General features: G+C 40.0%; 1 protein-coding gene across 2 annotated transcripts in view; it reads left to right on the forward strand.

The window, feature by feature from the left end:
- znf469 (zinc finger protein 469) overlaps positions 1-16963 on the forward strand; it is a 233639-nt gene that overhangs the window by 16862 nt on the left and 199814 nt on the right. For both annotated transcript variants that reach the window (XR_014906362.1, XM_085359086.1), the window contains exon 2: positions 1945-2004. The gene's annotated coding sequence lies outside the window, so the exon portion shown is untranslated. The remainder of the gene's footprint in view (positions 1-1944; positions 2005-16963) is intronic.

A 16963-nucleotide genomic window follows, 5' to 3' on the forward strand; every position in this document is an offset into this window, starting at 1 on the left:
ATCTCTGTAGTCCGACTCATCCCCCCTTGAGATGAGTCCAACCACTGTGGTGTCATCCGCGAACTTTATGATGGTGTTTGAGAGATGGGTAACGGATATACCCATGACTTCTGTCATGAAAAAGAGAATCACGACTGGGTAGTGTTGTTTTTACTTAGTGTCTAGTCCACAGAGAGGATCAATCTCCATAACTAGCACGTGATATTGCTTAGGAGGAAATTATATAGACTTCTAACTTTATCCTTGACTTTTCAACCATAAAATTTGTCGTATTTATTTCTGAAAAAAAGTGCAGGTCATGCTCGTGTTGCACTTTAACAAAACAGTGCTTAATATAATTTAAGTCCCTCTCGAAAGTGGGGTACAGTAATCATAGTTCCAGTCTGGCAACAAGCTTTGAAAATCAAGTTTTGAAAGTAAAAGTTTTTGGGGTGTTTTTTTTCTCGTTCTTGTTTTGCATCTTTTTTCAAACACCACCAGATATAAATTACAGATTGTCACTATCCAGCTGGGCTGAGTTCAGCTGGAAATAGGACCGCGTGCCAAGCTGTTCTCTAAAATGACTCATTGTCAGCATTTCCACTTTGTGCTGGAGGCTACCAGGAAAACATACTTTCAATGTTCCTCAACCCTAAGCTGATTTTAAAGGACCTAGCATGTTCTCACAAGCAACTGTCTGTGCTGTTCTGGCAGGCCTCTATATCTCAGACTCGTGTTTTATTTAGTTAAGTTTTGCCGAATATTTATTTATTTTATTTAAAGCAAGCTGTAAAATGCTGGCATCCATTGTCATACATATTTTTATTGCTCTGCTGGGTATGTTATTGTCCTGAAGTAAATTTGTGAATAAATGAAAACAGTCATTGGAGACGTTTATAAAAACACATGTTCCTGTGGGCACAGACTCTGGATAAACAGTAAAGCCGCTGTGTTTTCACTGAGTATCATTGTTACCATTGCTTTATGCGCCATTCCAAAATCATTCCTATCTTTTTTGCTTTTATGTTGCTGTTGAACCTGGAGAAATCATATTCCATTAGCTGTTGCTGTGCATGCAGCACACATGAACCTCTTTTGTGTCTTACCAAAAAATATGTGATCCCAGTGTTTGACATTCCGTTTTTACCACTGCAGTGTTTGGGTTGGGTCGTTCTGTTGTCATTCTTCTGATTGATTAGTATTGTTTGCACTGTTTAGTTTGCCAGGGCTGTTTTTTTTTCCTTTTCAACAGCTGAAGCAATCCTACTGTTTCATTGTTGGCTTTCTGAAAGAGTTGGAAAACAATGCTGTGACTCTGAAGAGTCACTTTTATTTGGCTCCAGTAAGCATGAGGCTGGCAGGTCAAAAATATGGCCCGCGGACAAAAGCTGGCCTGCCAAGTGTCCAATTAGGGCTGCTGGATAGCTTTGAAATCTTTTCTTGTATTTTGAATTGAAAGGCATTGTGTTGCAAATTAAGAATGGATCACAACATGAGAATGGTTGTTCAGATTGGTAACTTCAACTTTGCCAGAGGTTTGTCATCATTGTCGGTTTTATAGCAGTGTTACTGACTAAGACATTAACCATGGCCCGTCTTAGCAAACTCAAGGAAGGTGGCTATGCCAACAGGCTATGCCAACACATTTCTTTGATTTATGACTGCTGTATTTCTTTGTAATGTCAGTCGACTGATTGAATGTGGAAAAAGTGAGACACATTGTTGAAAACGCACTAATTCCTCTTCAGCATATGTTCTGTAAATGTTTGGCTCATCAAAAGCTATTATTTTACCTGATTTTGTTGGCAACATCCTGTTGTGCGTATTTGTCTTTCATCAAGATCGATGTGTGCCTTAGCTCTTCTGCATGTTCTTTGTGATATATCAGACTTTTTTGGTTCTGATCTGAATCTTATTTTACATAACTCTGTGTATGTAACACACTGTTCCTCTGGTCTCTCACAGGAGGGTGGGACCAAGCAACAGAGAGCTCAAAGAGGTACATCTCCAACAGGAACTCAAACAGTTAAGTGAGAAATTACTTTTGCTGCTGCACGGTGGAACGGTGGTTAGCGCTGTTACTACACAGCAAAAATGAGTTTAATTCCCCATCAGGCTGGGGCCTTTCTGTGTGGAGTTTGCATGTTCTCCCCGTGTTTGCGTGGATTCTACCCGGGTACTCCAGCTTCCTCCCACAGTCCAAAGACATGCAGTTAGTGAGGACAGGTTAATTGATCAGTCTAAATTGGCCATAGGTGTGAATGTGAGCATGAATGTTGTCTGTCTCTGTGTGTTAGCCCTGCGGCAGACTGGCGACCTGTCCAGGGTGTACCCCGCCTCTCGCCCTATGGCAGCTGGGATAGGCTCCAGCAACCCTGAAAAGGATAAGCGGAAGTGAATGGATGGATGAATTAATAGCCAATTATTGTTTTGTAATGCATGTATACCAACTGTATGTGATTGTATGTATCTTTAGTGCCAAATGCCATGTATGTGACCTTCTAATGTTACACAGTATAACATACAGATTCAATTAATGTAAGTATTGTATAATGTATTCAATTTGTCTGTCTTTCATGACCATCCGTGGTAAAAAACAAACAAACAAACAAACACATTAACATCCTTCTGTAAAGGTAAACATTTAATTGCAAAACTTTTAGGCCTTTTACCAGAAATACAAGGTCACAATTTTCAGTGTAGTAGATTTATTTTATAAATGCAGGAAAAAAGCATTCACATAGCATAATATTAAAGGGTGACAAATTTTGCAAATGTTTTTTCTACTTTGTGGAAGATTGTGGCGGTCTTTGACTTGTATTAACAGTAACCCCACTGGATTCCTTCATTGTCAGGCTAAAAATGCCTGATCAAAACTGCTGGATGTACTGTAAGAACTGTCAGTGCTAGCAACACAGTGTTGACAACTGCATGGAATAGGCTTATTTTTAAAGCTTCGTTTTGCATAACACGACCCAGAACGTTCCAGCTGCTTCAAAATGCAACATAAATCTACAATGGGAAGGTGTTAAGACTATTATCAGCACTTTCCCTGAAGTGTCAGTGAGTTCAAACATTGTATATCTTAAGGTTCAGTAGTTAAAAGTCCAGATTTAAGCTACAGTTGTGCTATATATAAGTTCTTTGAGTTGAGGGGTATTAGAAGAGTAAGTACATGCTGAAAAATACTGTGTTCTGCATTTTTTGGTTGCGCTCTTGTCTTGAATGCAAGTCTACTTTTCCAGTGTCACTGGAAAATTATTCGGTTTTGTCAGCAGGAAGCTTCACACAGTGTCGGTGCAACTGTTCTCCAGCTCTCCAGAGCACTCTGTGGAGCAGAGAGTGGTAAAATGTGGAACCACTGGAGCAGAGCATTCCTGGTCATGCAATGGCCTGTGAATCCAGCTCCAGCCACTAGGAGGCAGTGATATAATAGTGATGATTGCTGAAGTTGTTTATATATATATATTGTCTTAGTAAATTTCTAGGTTCTTAGCTCTCAAATATCATGACATACTGATGGTATATTGCTTATTTTAGTAAGTATCTGAAATGTGGGCATGGGTGACTGATCTTTTGTTGAACTTACCGTTGAATATGATTACCCCAATCAGTCTAATCACCCCAAGCAATCTGCTTCTATACTGTAAATTTCTAGCAAGGAGCAGTTGGGTAATCCAGAGGATGTACCACTGAATGCATAACCGATCTAATTAAAATGGAAGAAATCCAACAAAGAGGAACATTTGGTGTGAGATGTGCTTTGTCATTAACCACCTCTGGGCCTCAACACAGTTTATAGAACACATTATTAACAACAGCCCCCAGCTCAGTATAAAGCATCTTGAGAAAATATTTTCCTCACAAGTTATCAAGATTTAGAAAAAAAGATGTGTGTGCAAAAGCATGAACTGTTCTTCCCTGAAGCGAATTAAGGAATTGCTTAATGTCTGTAATTCAGTGCAGAAATCTTTTTAACAGTCATGCAAAAACACAGAAAATACCTTCCATTATGTATTGTACTTTCCCTACCAGTCAACAGGGCAGCTTTTTAAGACAAGAAAACCCCCACAGATGCTTATTTGAATAACTCAACCATACCTTCAATAAAAAAAGAAGACTTTATTCCTCTCTTAAAAATTAAAGGGAATGGTGATAAATAGGAGCAGTCTGAAGGTGTTTTAATAAATACACAATTTTTTTAAATGTAATTTATTTTGCTGTGTTCATCACGTGTGTGTGTTCCAAGCTTTTTGCAGTACCGTTGTAGCCCCGAGCCAACAGAATTGCATCTAATTTAGGGCATTACTCTATAAAACATAGTGAATCATAAAAAGCTGCAGGTTGGGTGCAGGATGTAGTTCAGCTGCATTCAGAAAACCCCACAATATGGCACTAAAACACTACTCATGTGAAACAATAAGAAAGTAACGTTTCACTTTTTTGACTTGTGTCTTTGCTTTTTGCTAATGCACACCCTGACCCATTTACTCTACCTCACCTGTTCACAACCGCTCACAAAGCCTCTGATGTTACAACTTTTGTCCAGTAAATTTTTACTTTGATTCTGTGTGATGAGGTTTGGTTAAAGCTGTGCACATTGCTAAGCATGTTTGTGACAGCATTATCAGCCAGGAGATGGACCTTTTAAAGGCTGAAGGGACTTTGGAGGTGAGTTTCACCTCTTTTTCAGTGGATCAAAATCATGATTTAAACACCATATTACAAATGGAACACTTGACATCCACTTACTGATTGTCTCTATTTTTCTGAGTGTACGTGTAATTTTTGTGTGTTAGGTGAGCATGACAGAGCTGTTGCAAAGGTTTGTTAAAGCCAGCATGAGCATATCTTTTTGAGTCTGTCTGAAGGTGGCTATCTGACCTGCGCCCTGCCAGGGCTCAGGCTTCTTTCCTGTAAGAGGATACAGTAATGTTTCACTCTGCTGGGTGCTGATGAAATGTATTTAAACAGATTGATGTGACCTCTAAATCCAAACAGGTTCAAGTGTTCATCAGAAGAAAAGCACACCGCGCACACGTTACCTTACGTTAGGCTGTTAGTGGACCTAATTTTAGATCCACTGTGCGAAAAGAAAATAACTAACCAATGGATGAGTAAAGCCCTGCTTGGCATAACACCTTGGTATTTTCTCGGATTTGTCGTGCTAATGCGTTCAGCATCGTGTCTTTTGTGTGGAGATTAGCTCTCTCCTGCTTATTTTGGGCGAGGCTGAACATGTTGTTTGGACAGGTCTGCGTTGTACTTTAGCCACGATGAACCTCTGCCAGTATCGGCTCTCATTCACTGACAGACTGTGGAAACTATATTACGCTGTGACTGATGCATATCTCTTTCCATGTGCGCGTGTGTGCATTTGTTTATAGATATATTGTTAAGTTTAAATACTGTTTGGAATATTATGATTCATCACTGGATGAGCTTGTCTGTGCAGATGTGTTATTGGAAACAGTTTGCATTAGTTATACAGAAAAATATCCTTCCAGAGATTAAATACCATCTGTGGTGAATGCGCTGCATGCCCTTGTAGGTCAGTGGAACGGTGCACAGAAATGGCAGGTGTTTGGAGAGCTTGTATCAAAATATTTCCCCATAGCTGTGTTTGCGTGTGCCTGCTGTCTGTTGTCTTTCTCTGGTTGTCTCTTTGTGCGTGTGTGGACCACCCAAAGCCTTTGAGGTCATAACAATAACAGGTCCACTTCCTTCCAATGATATTGCGGGGCTCGTACAAGGGCTAGACACTATCAGTTCACATCGCAGCAGCCCGACTGTTTGGTGGTCTTGTCAAAGCTGTGCATAAGTTATTCCCACTCTCAGTGTTTTTTTAATCTACATTTGCAGATTCCTAAATATACAGTCACAGACTTGTATTTAGTTCGAGGAAGTCTGGGGATCTTGAAAAGCACCAACATAGCTCAGTGTGCTAATTGCCTCAGTGTGAGATCTGTCAGCCTGATGTTGCAATTAGCTTCTTCTGCAAGTCTTCTCTTACTGTTTACGAATGTTTCTCTACTTTTCTTTTTTTGCCCCTTGACTTCCGTGTAAACAAATTCCTCTGGTTAGACAGCACTTTCATTTTTGTGATTCTTCATTCTGTCATTCTGTCACCTCCCGGTGAGCGAAAATACGCTGTGGTAATTAATATGATAATGTGAGCAGCGGTTTAATTTTTTCCAGCCATCACTGCAAGCCATGTTAAATTGAGGGCTATGTGAGGTTTCAGCTGGAAACACTGAGGAGAGGCCTAGTACAGTATGTCTCTGTCAGTCTTTGGCCAGTTAAAGAGGGGAAATAATATTTGTTTTTTGGCAAGAAGAAAACTTTGCCCAGGGTCCCAGCTATTCTTATTTGCCCTGATAACTGTGTGAAATGTTAGACTTGCACACCTCAGTGCGGTGTTGCTTACTGTGCATGCATTTCAAACAGTGTTTCAGTTCAGTCTCAAAGACAATTGTGCTTTGTCTCACTTTTCCCCACCGAGCTGCAAAATCAACCCAGACACGTGCGGTGCACATTGTTTTGGAACCTAAGAATCTATATGGTAGTTTTACTGTGATTTATTATACTGCCGTGTTTAGTGTCATAATCAAGTCTGCTAATGTGTTTAATCAAAAGGAAATTCCTTCACTGAGCTTTTAAAAGTATAAAACACTTATAGGCTGTTTATATGCAAGAAGTTGATTTATGGTGTTAAATGACAGTGGAGCAATCGTTGTGGTTAAACAAGGGTGCAGCGTACTGCTCAGATGCCCAGGGCTGCCAGTCCCCCAGTCTGTCTAGACGGTTTAAACACTAGGCTTTATAGACCTGCTGCCTGGCAATCACTGATGATTCTTTTTGTGGGATATGAGAGACTGGGTCAGTTAAAATGATTGACAGCTAGTGGCTTTCTTTGTGTGTATTTGATGGGAGAATGCTGTGCATGATCTGAAGCAGTGGCTTCATCATTTGGTGGGTGACATAAAGCCTTTGAGGAGAAAAGGGCTCCACCTGCACGAGCTGTTATGAAATGATCAACACAAATGCTCCTCATAAATGTCATGTGGATGCCATTTATCCCTGCTGAGAAGAAGTACCTTTCCCACAGCCAACAATAATATCCATAATACAGCTGGGGAGTCACGTTGGTTTCAAGGCAGATGGCAAATGCCCTGCCACTCTCTCTGTGCTGTAAACTGTGGATAGTGATGGTAATTATTCTTGTTGTTATCAGTGGATTTGGAGTTGCTGTAACCTCAGATTGGGGCCAGTTTCCCTCGAGTGTATTAAAACCCCTTCACAACACTGGCGCTGGATGACATATATCCACTTTATTACACAGCCTGAATTACTCACACAAATGCTGATTTCACTATCAGTGTTAATTTCCCTCAAAGGTTCTGAACAAACCTGTAGTTTGTGAATACAGTTGTATTGTACTTGGAATCTCGTTTTTATGTGGCTCAAGTTGATATTAATTATCGTTAAAATGATCTTTTATCCCACGCAAGATCATATTTTCTGTGTGCTTGTGCATTTTTTGACTGTTGTACATTGGCTTGTTGCATACGGGGAAGATAATCATTGACAAAAAATTGCTTTAGACAGACTTAGGAAGTGAAATACAAAAAGAGTTTGCCCAGTTTGTGATGAATGGCACTATTTGTATCCGTCTTGAGAGAGGGTTTTAATTGCCAGTGAATGGAATCTGTCTGTGTCTGATTAAAGCAAGATGCTGAAGCACAAGATGGCTGTTTGCAATGTGGTGTCTATTTTGAATTATCTTTATGCACAGCTACTTCTGTTGAATACTCAAACTGCTCTTTGTCCCAGCTGTTGTTATATGCCAAGAAAATTCTTTGATTAATCGACAGCACAAAGCCAAGACTGTGCCATATCGAATGACTGTCTGAGCAATAGTTCTGAGATCAGTGCCAGAGATTAGCCATGCTGCCAGAAGGCACCCAAAACAGTTCTGCAACTGCTGGGATGTAAACTGCCTATGTCTCTCTGCAGTCGTGCCTCCAAGAAACCGAGTCATTCACCGTCTGTGCGGAAAGACCTATCAGAGTTCAGGATCAGTTTCAGAAAAATCTCCTTTCCTGTATCCTTTTCCCGGGTGCTTTGAGTGCCAACCTCACTCTCACTAGACAGATGGGAAGAGGAAGTGAGAGCTGAATGAGCAATGCAGTGTGTGTAAAGAGGATGTGGGCCATTGCTATATTTTGGTTTATTAGTGTAAAGCTGGAACAGATGAGACAATAGTGTGATTTTTCATCAGCTTGCAGGTTAATTGCACACTGCTTTGCGTTCATTAAAAGCCTGTAGGGCTCAGAGTTGGCAGCCTCTACAGGTTTTCGACGTTGCTTGGCATAAATAGTAAAACCACATGTTTGTCTCCAGTTAATGGAGATTAACCTGACAGTTGTATTCACAAGGACAGTGAGCACTTGAGGATTCACATACCTCCACAATAACAGCTGTGCTAATCCAACTGCACCCAGTCTGCCAGTTTTTATTTGTGTGGGGTTTTAATATATTTATTCTTATGTTAGATTGTCCTGCATGAAAAAAAAAGACTGAGTAATATGTCTTGCGTCCACAAGGGGGTAGACATTCGGCACACATGGTGTTTTCTTCCGTGCCATAGACTTGCTTGGATCAATTTTAACCAAGTGACCGGGGACACACAAAATCTTATCTGAGGGTATTTTAGCTGGCTCTTGTTGTGTTCTGCTTTCATTCCCGCCTCAGCTCTGACAGAAAAGCAAGATTCACACACAAAATGTACCCATTTTCATTCTTAAACTGCACTTCATCTTAACACAGTGTGAAAGAAAAGACTTAAAACTCATGAGGATCCAGCAGTTAACTGTGAAGACCTCGTTATTACCTCATCACCGCCAAGTTGTTTTTTTTTATTTCCTCAGTAGCTTCACTTCTAAGCTGTTATGTTATAGACAGACAGGCTGTGATTCATATATTTGGAAAAAGAAAAGAGAGTGACAAATGTGCCAGAATAACATTGGAAAATTCAATTCCAGTGAAAAAAGGTCAAGCTTGCAGCGCCACAATCAACAGAAGAAAGTGCAGTTAGGATTATGCTGGAATTTCACAATGTCATACATCAAGAGTTGTGACTTTTTTTTTTCTTGATCTAATTACTTTTGTCTGTGCATGCATCAGCCATCATGGCCATCATCAAGAACTTTAACATCTCTTTTGTTCATTTAAACCCATAAATTGTGTTCTGCTTCGGCTGGTTACCGCATTATATGAGCACAAACTGTGGAGTGATTTGGTGATACTGATAAATAATGTGAAGTAAACATCCTAAGCTGATGAATGAGCTTTAATAGCGGGAGATATTTATGTAATTTTGCAATAAGTTTTATGCTTGTATACTCTCAGGATGCATTTTCTAATCAGTTTGTGTTTAATATCCCACTTAATGGAAACATGTGCACACAGATGCATGCACACAAAAGCAGAAAAGATTTAATGGGTCCCTTTTATAAACTGTTGCAAAAGCTGAGAACAGATGTTAGAAAATCTTGGATTATCTTGTCTGACTCGCTGTTTTCACATTAGCATGGTGGTGCATTTTCCAAGAAATTAGCAAAACAAACTGTGGTTCACACACCTTCACGTGTTATATTTAATGTCACATATCATCTGCTTTGCTCAAGGCAGCATTGTGTCAAACACCATTTAGTTAAAGGTATTTGGTAGTTCTGATTGGTGACAAAATATACTGAAAAGTCACCATATTTGTAGTCAGGAGCCCTTTTTTCCTGCTGGAATGCCGTTAACCGGGTGTCAGCTGTTGCTAAATTTAGTGACAGTGTTGCTAAGTTAATAACAATGAGGTGAAGTGAAAGAGGAATGGCCTATAAAAATACTTAAGGCTGGGATTTTGACTCCATCTCAGGCCACACTATTCACGTAAACCACCAGACTGCCAATTTTGTAACCGTATTTGTTAGTATGTGGCAGACTAGTTATAAATTTGGCCCCTGTGTTCATCTGGAAGGGAAGTTATCCAGATCCTGATCCCTTACTTGTGTCTCTTGGGTTTTTCGCAACATTTAGCAAAGGGCATTTAAATTTTTCATTCTTTCCCACACTCCACCTTTCCTTTTTTTTTCAGAACATTACTTTTTCTGAATGATGAATAGAGAAGATTGCTGTGGACACCAAATAAATACACGCATATGTATGGGAGATTGGACATGGGAATCAGATTACTACTCTGAGCAGGAAAGATGTTGAGAGTCTGAGTTAAGCATTTAAGCATTTGAAAAGAACAATATCAAAATAATTGAATATTCAGGTTCAGCTCTGATCAGTGCAATCAAACATTTATATATCCTATTAATTTCTCCCCTGCCAACCAGTGTCACTCAAAGAAGAGGTGATCTTCTTTGACCTGTTCCTCATGACATCATTAGGGTTTAGGTTTCAAATGAATCAAGTGCTCACTTTTAAATACAGACTGTGGACTTTTTGGCACCAGACCCCTAGATTTGGTGATTTCATATTCTCAAGGAAAATGTTGTAGCTGTTGAAAGATACATACCAGTGTAATAGGCCCAATCCATCTTCATCTGTGTTTGAACTTGCTGAACTCCATTTTCAGATTCAAGCTCCACTGATTCACACGTCAGAAGCCCTGGACGTGTGCCATTTCTAATTCAGTCAGGTTTTACATTCATGGTCCCCATTATAAGCTGCTTTTATAACGACATCTCAGTTAGGTAAAAAAACAATCATTTTTCATGTTCTTCATTGGACCTCCTACGACCTGTTAAAAACCAGGAGTCGTGAGATGTATATTTTTAGAGATTGAGGCTGTGACGCCCTCATTTGTCCATCACTATCTTTTGTTTCTCTGTCTGTCCCAGATAAACACAAATTATGTGACATGTCGATTTCTATGCATAAGCGTATATATATAAACAATGTGTATATGTATTTGTTTTTCAGCGATAGCTGAGGTTAAACAGTCAGCACATTTGCAGCAACAGCTGCGAAGGTTATCAGTGAATGGTGGGTGTTGGTTGACCTTGACCGGGTGTGTAAAACTCTGATGTTGTTTGAGAGCCAAAGGCAAGCAGAGATATGAGGGAGTGGTGTTTAAAAGAAGACAGAAAGAGGCTGACAGGGCAGACGAAAGAAAAAAATAAGAGTAGGGAAAAAGTAAACCTGCTTTGTTGAGAATAATTAAATAGAGTGACCATTGGTGATCACTGACCATCTGCAGACATAATCTTGCAGAGAATGCAAGTTACCTACTGTGTTTGTTTTGGAGTGGTAAAGGAACAATCATTTCTCTATTCTCCTACAGATGGAATTTGGAGTCAGGCTGGTGGCTCAGGAAGATCCAGTCATTCCATTGTTATCTAGAAGAAGGTTGGTGATTTAGTTGTCCTTGAAGACACAAGGGGGACTGAGTGCACCTGGACAAAAGTGAGTGAGTCCCTAGCTGCAGTAGTTCAGTGGCCGACTGCCTTTTTCAAATATTCCTGGACCAATATGACAGTGAGTTACGTAAGAGGTAGAGTTAGCCACAAGGGATCAATATCTACCAGTGTGAAAATATTCATGCCATAATGCTGAGGCTGGTTGGGCGAGTGAGTGCAGTATGTTTGTCATCTGTCAGAATTTGGAATAATAATCGACTTCACTGGAGCAAATATGTGGAGCACTTTCATGCCAAAAGGGCCTTTTTACATTGAGCAGAGTTAGGAGAGTGGAAAGAAGGGGATGGGGACCAAAACAGATGGAGGACATTCACGTGTTTTCGTGTGTAACCGTTTAGAATTAGGAGTGGAGTTTAAAGGAGTGGAGTCTAAAGACTTGGGCAGCTTCTCCTGTCTCTGCTGCAGTCCCGTTGAGTGAGTTCGGGGTAAAAATCTCCGCGCACGGGTGTTAAGTAATGAAGCAATGGAAAATGTAATTTAACTCAGCATTGCTTGCCTTCATTGTCCAGCTGGCGTAAATGCTGATGCATATAAATGTCCGTGTATGCAATTAAACTGAAATGCCATTTCACTTTGATTTATCCGTTTTGTCCTTTCCTTTAGTCTGGGGCACGACTTGTGCTCAGACTGACTGTCAGTTTGACTGCAGAGCGACAGGGTTGGTAAGGAAAGTGTGTTTTGGGGAAAACAGAGGAGAGGAGTGATGAGGGAAATGTCTAAAATGGAAGTGGGTCCCTTATTCTGTCACAGATGTGGGTTTGGCTGAACAGTAAAATCTAGTCTTACACTCTGACATCATCTGTTCAGGAAAATCAATGACAACAACCACAGAATGTCTTTTTATTATAATTGAATCAGATACACAGACCATCAATAATTTTGACTTACTCTCTATTGATCACAGTGTTGTGTCAGTAATGTCATTATTCCCCCACCCCCTTCTTTTGTACATGGATGAGGAGGTTTAACATATGTGTACATTAGTGGGGTAATATGTAATGTCCACCTGTAAGAGGATGTAGTGAACACAACTCAAGAACTCCACTGAGAAACCTTTATATATATGTGACTGAGCCAATGTGATCTGGATTACTGTCAGCATAGGCTTTGTCATTGTGGTCTGGTGAAATTCAGGCTTCTTGGCTATTTCAAGTGTGAATAAATCATACTGAACAGAGGGGTGTTCTTAGGGCCCATTCACTGAGAAAGCAGTGATTTTTGTTAAAGCACACATACAAGTACATATTTATAGTTGTTTTCTTGCCCTCTTGAAGTGATTGTGACCAGTGATCCAAAGTTGCAAGCCCGAGCTAGTTCAATTTCATCTAATTTCTCATTGGTGAATCTTTTTCTCTCTATATTTGCACAGCTGCTACCCCATGGATACAATTACCGTATCCATATGTTCATGAAAGTCTGTTTTATCTCTGGTATCCATAGTTGGTTAAGCTGACATCTACTGCACTAACAGCCTGTGGCAAAATCACTGGTTGAGTGGAAAATAAGGACTTGTAGTATCAAAGTAATGGTGTGTTTTCATTTATTTTGGATGCTTTTCAATTCCATCTGTCACAAATTAAACACGTATCTGTTAGAGAGCTGCTGCATCCATTCCAGCTTTTATTAAGAGGTAGTGTTTTGACACAGAGGGAAGAAAATCAGTCCAAAATTCAAATAGGGATGATATTAGTAATGTGGTAAGAGGTAACAGTAAAATTGGATACAATAGAAAAAAGAGATTAATTAATTAGTTATTTTGCAGAACTGTGCAAAATCTTGAATTGGCCTCATTTCTTTATATTTTGCTAGGTAAATAGGGAATAGGTGTAGTGATTTATTGAAACATGTGCAATGGATATACAGTATATAAGGCAAAACAAAACTCCCCCAAAACCCCAGAGCTCAAACAGTTCTAACACGCTTGATATTCCACATTTAGTATGACTACCTTTATTCTTCAACGCAGCCTGAACTCTCTTGGGCAGTTTTCTTGTAATTCCTTTAAGTAGTCTTCATAATGCTGACATCCGAGCTTTGGGGAGGCCAATCCATGACTGATAGTGCTCCACTTGTGTGTTTTTGTTTCCAGGCAGGCTTAAACGGCATTGGTTGTGGGCTTGGGATCATTGTTGCACCAAAAATGAAGCCGTTGTCAGTCAGATGCTTTCCTGATAGTGGATTGATATCTTTTTCTGTGTTCATAAATCATCCATTTTGATAAGACCCCCTCCCCTAACACCATTGGGTGAAATGTGCCCCAAACCATGACAGAGCCTCTGCCATGTTTTACAGATGGCTGTAGACTTGCAGTGTTGTGCTGCTCCTCTGATCTCCTAACATATTAATGATAACTTGAACTGAAAATCATTTCACTCCATAAGACATAGTTTGCATGACACGTCGAGTTCACTGCAGCGAGTGTGGAAAGAACGTCGCACCGTAGGGCTGAACGATATATCGCATTTGCGATAATATCGCGACATGATCAAGTGCAATTTTCTAACCGCAAAGGCTGCGATTATACTCTGGACATGTCCAAATTCATGGGCTGCATCCTCCTGAGGCCGCATTTGTAGACCGATTACGTCACAGCGACGTGCCGAAGGCTGTCCAAATTACTACCATATCCCAGAATTCATAGCGCGGCCCAGCCAAACTCCAGTTTCCAGCAATGGCGGCCGCTACTAAGTTTTAAAATTACTCATACTAATCTTTCTGGGTCACAAAATAAACTTTTAACATATTTTCAGGCGAGAAAGTAGTTGTGTAAACATCAAATATCTGCTCGGTTTATCAAGATATCCCATATTTGCAAAAGTGCTTCGACGTTTTCAGAGGCGTCTGCTACCCACCAGCTCGACAGCTAGCCGGGAGCTCGAGGGTTACTGATGCGGCCGAGAACGGCACAACTCCCGGCACATCATTTTCAGATCACCGCGGAGTTTCGCTGCTCGGGTTAAACGTAATATATAAGTCACTTAGACAACCTAAAAATGTTATTGTTGGGCTTTTTTCAGTGTTTTGTTTGTTCGTGAGTAAATCGGTTTGGCTGAGATTAAAGTTATTAGATTAGATAAAATAAAACTATTAATCCCCCGGGTGGGTTCCTCCTTGGTTTTCACACAGCTGACTAAACGTCAAACAGAAAACTTATTAAACAGAAGTATGAGACAGTCGAGAATTTACACCAGTGTCTGGTTATATTTTAGATAGCAAGAAGCAGACGGCCGAGTTTATTAAACTCCACCGAGACAGCGGTGACGCTAATCAGAAGGCTAGACCGTCCAATTTCACGCCTTTAAATTTTAAAGGCGTGTTTGTGTGTGTGTTTATACAATTGCTATTATGTTTGCACTTTATGTGTAATGTTACTGACTGCAAAGATCAGTAAGATGTGTGTATTTTTTTATTTATTAGTTTTATTTATTTAATATTATTTTTTAATTGAATGACTGTCTAGTAGTTCACAGATGTCGAAAAACTGAGTGTGGTAAAGCCACTGATTTTGTTTATGTATATTTCTGCAATCTGCACATTGTACTGACTTTCATTTTAATGTTTACACCAGGGTTCCTTGTCAGCACTTTATGCTCAGATGTTTGTAAGCTAAAAATAAACTATTGTGTATGTTCAAATATACTGTTGTGATTGAAGAAGTTAAATAAAAATGTCAGTCATCAATTCATGCATCACCTCATGTCATCATAACAGAGGTCTGTCTTCCAGGAAAGAACAGTTTAAAATTAATGTAATATAGTATTGGCCATACTATATGATGTATTGCTTGTCTTTGTTTAATAATACAGAAGACAAAGACCTTAAAAAATAATCGCATATCGCATCGCAATCGCAATATTGGGGCAAAAAATCGCAATTAGATTATTTTCCATAATCGTTCAGCCCTATCGCACCGTATCACGTATAATTTGATTCACATATACGTTTTTGTGAACTCCATTGTACACGAAGCGATCTTCATGGGTGGGGGGGCAAAACGATCTGGTCGATACGCCCCTGAAGGCCGTTAAGGTGCTACCGGCAGAGGATGACGCTATGTCAGTGTTAGCACGCTGAACGCTATGCTGGAACAGCAACGGGAGTTTTACAAAGATCTAATTCACCAACAGCAAGATAACTTTAAGACATTTGTCCAATTAATCATGGATGGAACTAACAAAAGGTTGGACAGCATTCTGAGGGATGTACATGATGTTAAATCCAGCCTGCAATTCACGGATGGGGTTGTCACCGAGCTGCAAACTGAAGAGAGGTGCATTAAAAGCAAACTAAAAGAGTTTGAATCGGTGGTCAGCACCTTCGTGAGGAACACAGAGAATTAGCAACCAAGATGGATTATTTAGGAAATCAATCGAGAAGGAACAACATTGTGGTGGATGGATTAATAGATGAAAAAGCAGAAACGTGGGAAGGATCAGAGAAGAAAGTCCGACATATGCTGAAGAACAAGCTGGGCCTGGATAGTGACAGCATTCAAATTGAACGCGCTCACAGAGTCGGTCCATACAAGGAAAATGGACGAGCCAGGCAGATTGTGGTCAGACTACAACGATTTAAAGATAAACAATTAATTTTCTCATCTGCCAAAAAACTGAAAGGTATCAATCTTTGCATCAATGAGGATTTTTCAGAGTCCATCAGGAAGAGGAGGAAAGAACTGTTACCACAGCTGAGAGCGGCCAGAGACAGAGGTGATATTGCCGTCCTGAAATATGACAAATTATTGGTTAAACCAAGGTCACAGAACTCCGGAATTAATATTTAGACTTCAGCAATGTTGTCATCTGTAGCTGTTGAGATCGATCGGTCTGCAGATGTCTGACCCTATACTTATTCCCGGATTCTCCGGTAAAGATTTTTCAGTAGCTCATGTCAATATTTGTAGCCTTAAATATAAGATTCAGGAAATTCAGTCACTGTTGTCAACAAATACGATAAGTGTGCTGGCTATTTCCAAGACTCATTTAGACGATGCCTTTAAGAATAATGAATTTGAAATAAAAGGTTATAAATTGTATAGGAAGGACAGAAACAGATTTGGAGGGGGGCGTAGCCCTATACATTAATGATAATATGGCAAGCAAACTACGTATGGACTTAACGCTTGACGATCTGGAAATTGTGTGGGTTCAGTTACACCCGCTCTATGGCAGGCCTGCATTAGTAGGTTGCTGCTATAGACCCCCAAGTAGTAATATGTTGTATGTAGAACGAATCTGTGAAATGCTGGAAAGAGTAACTGAGGAAAACAAAGACATGTTCTTATTAGGAGACTTTAATATCAATTGGTCGGCTCCTTCTTGTCCTTTAAGGAAAAAGATAAGTTCATCAGCGTCGGCTTGTTGCCTGTCTCAGATGATCACCATTCCCACCCAGGTCACAGTCAACGCAGGAGGTCATAGGTCATCATCATGTATTGATCACATATATACAAATGTTCCTGAGCATTGCTCTAATATTGTTTCTATTCCAGTTGGTTATAG

The sequence above is a fragment of the Diplotaxodon limnothrissa genome, linkage group LG7, assembly GCF_057381915.1.
Source record: "Diplotaxodon limnothrissa isolate DT_005_m linkage group LG7, D_limnothrissa_male_GT1.1, whole genome shotgun sequence".
In the NCBI taxonomy this organism is placed as follows: Eukaryota; Metazoa; Chordata; class Actinopteri; order Cichliformes; family Cichlidae; genus Diplotaxodon; species Diplotaxodon limnothrissa.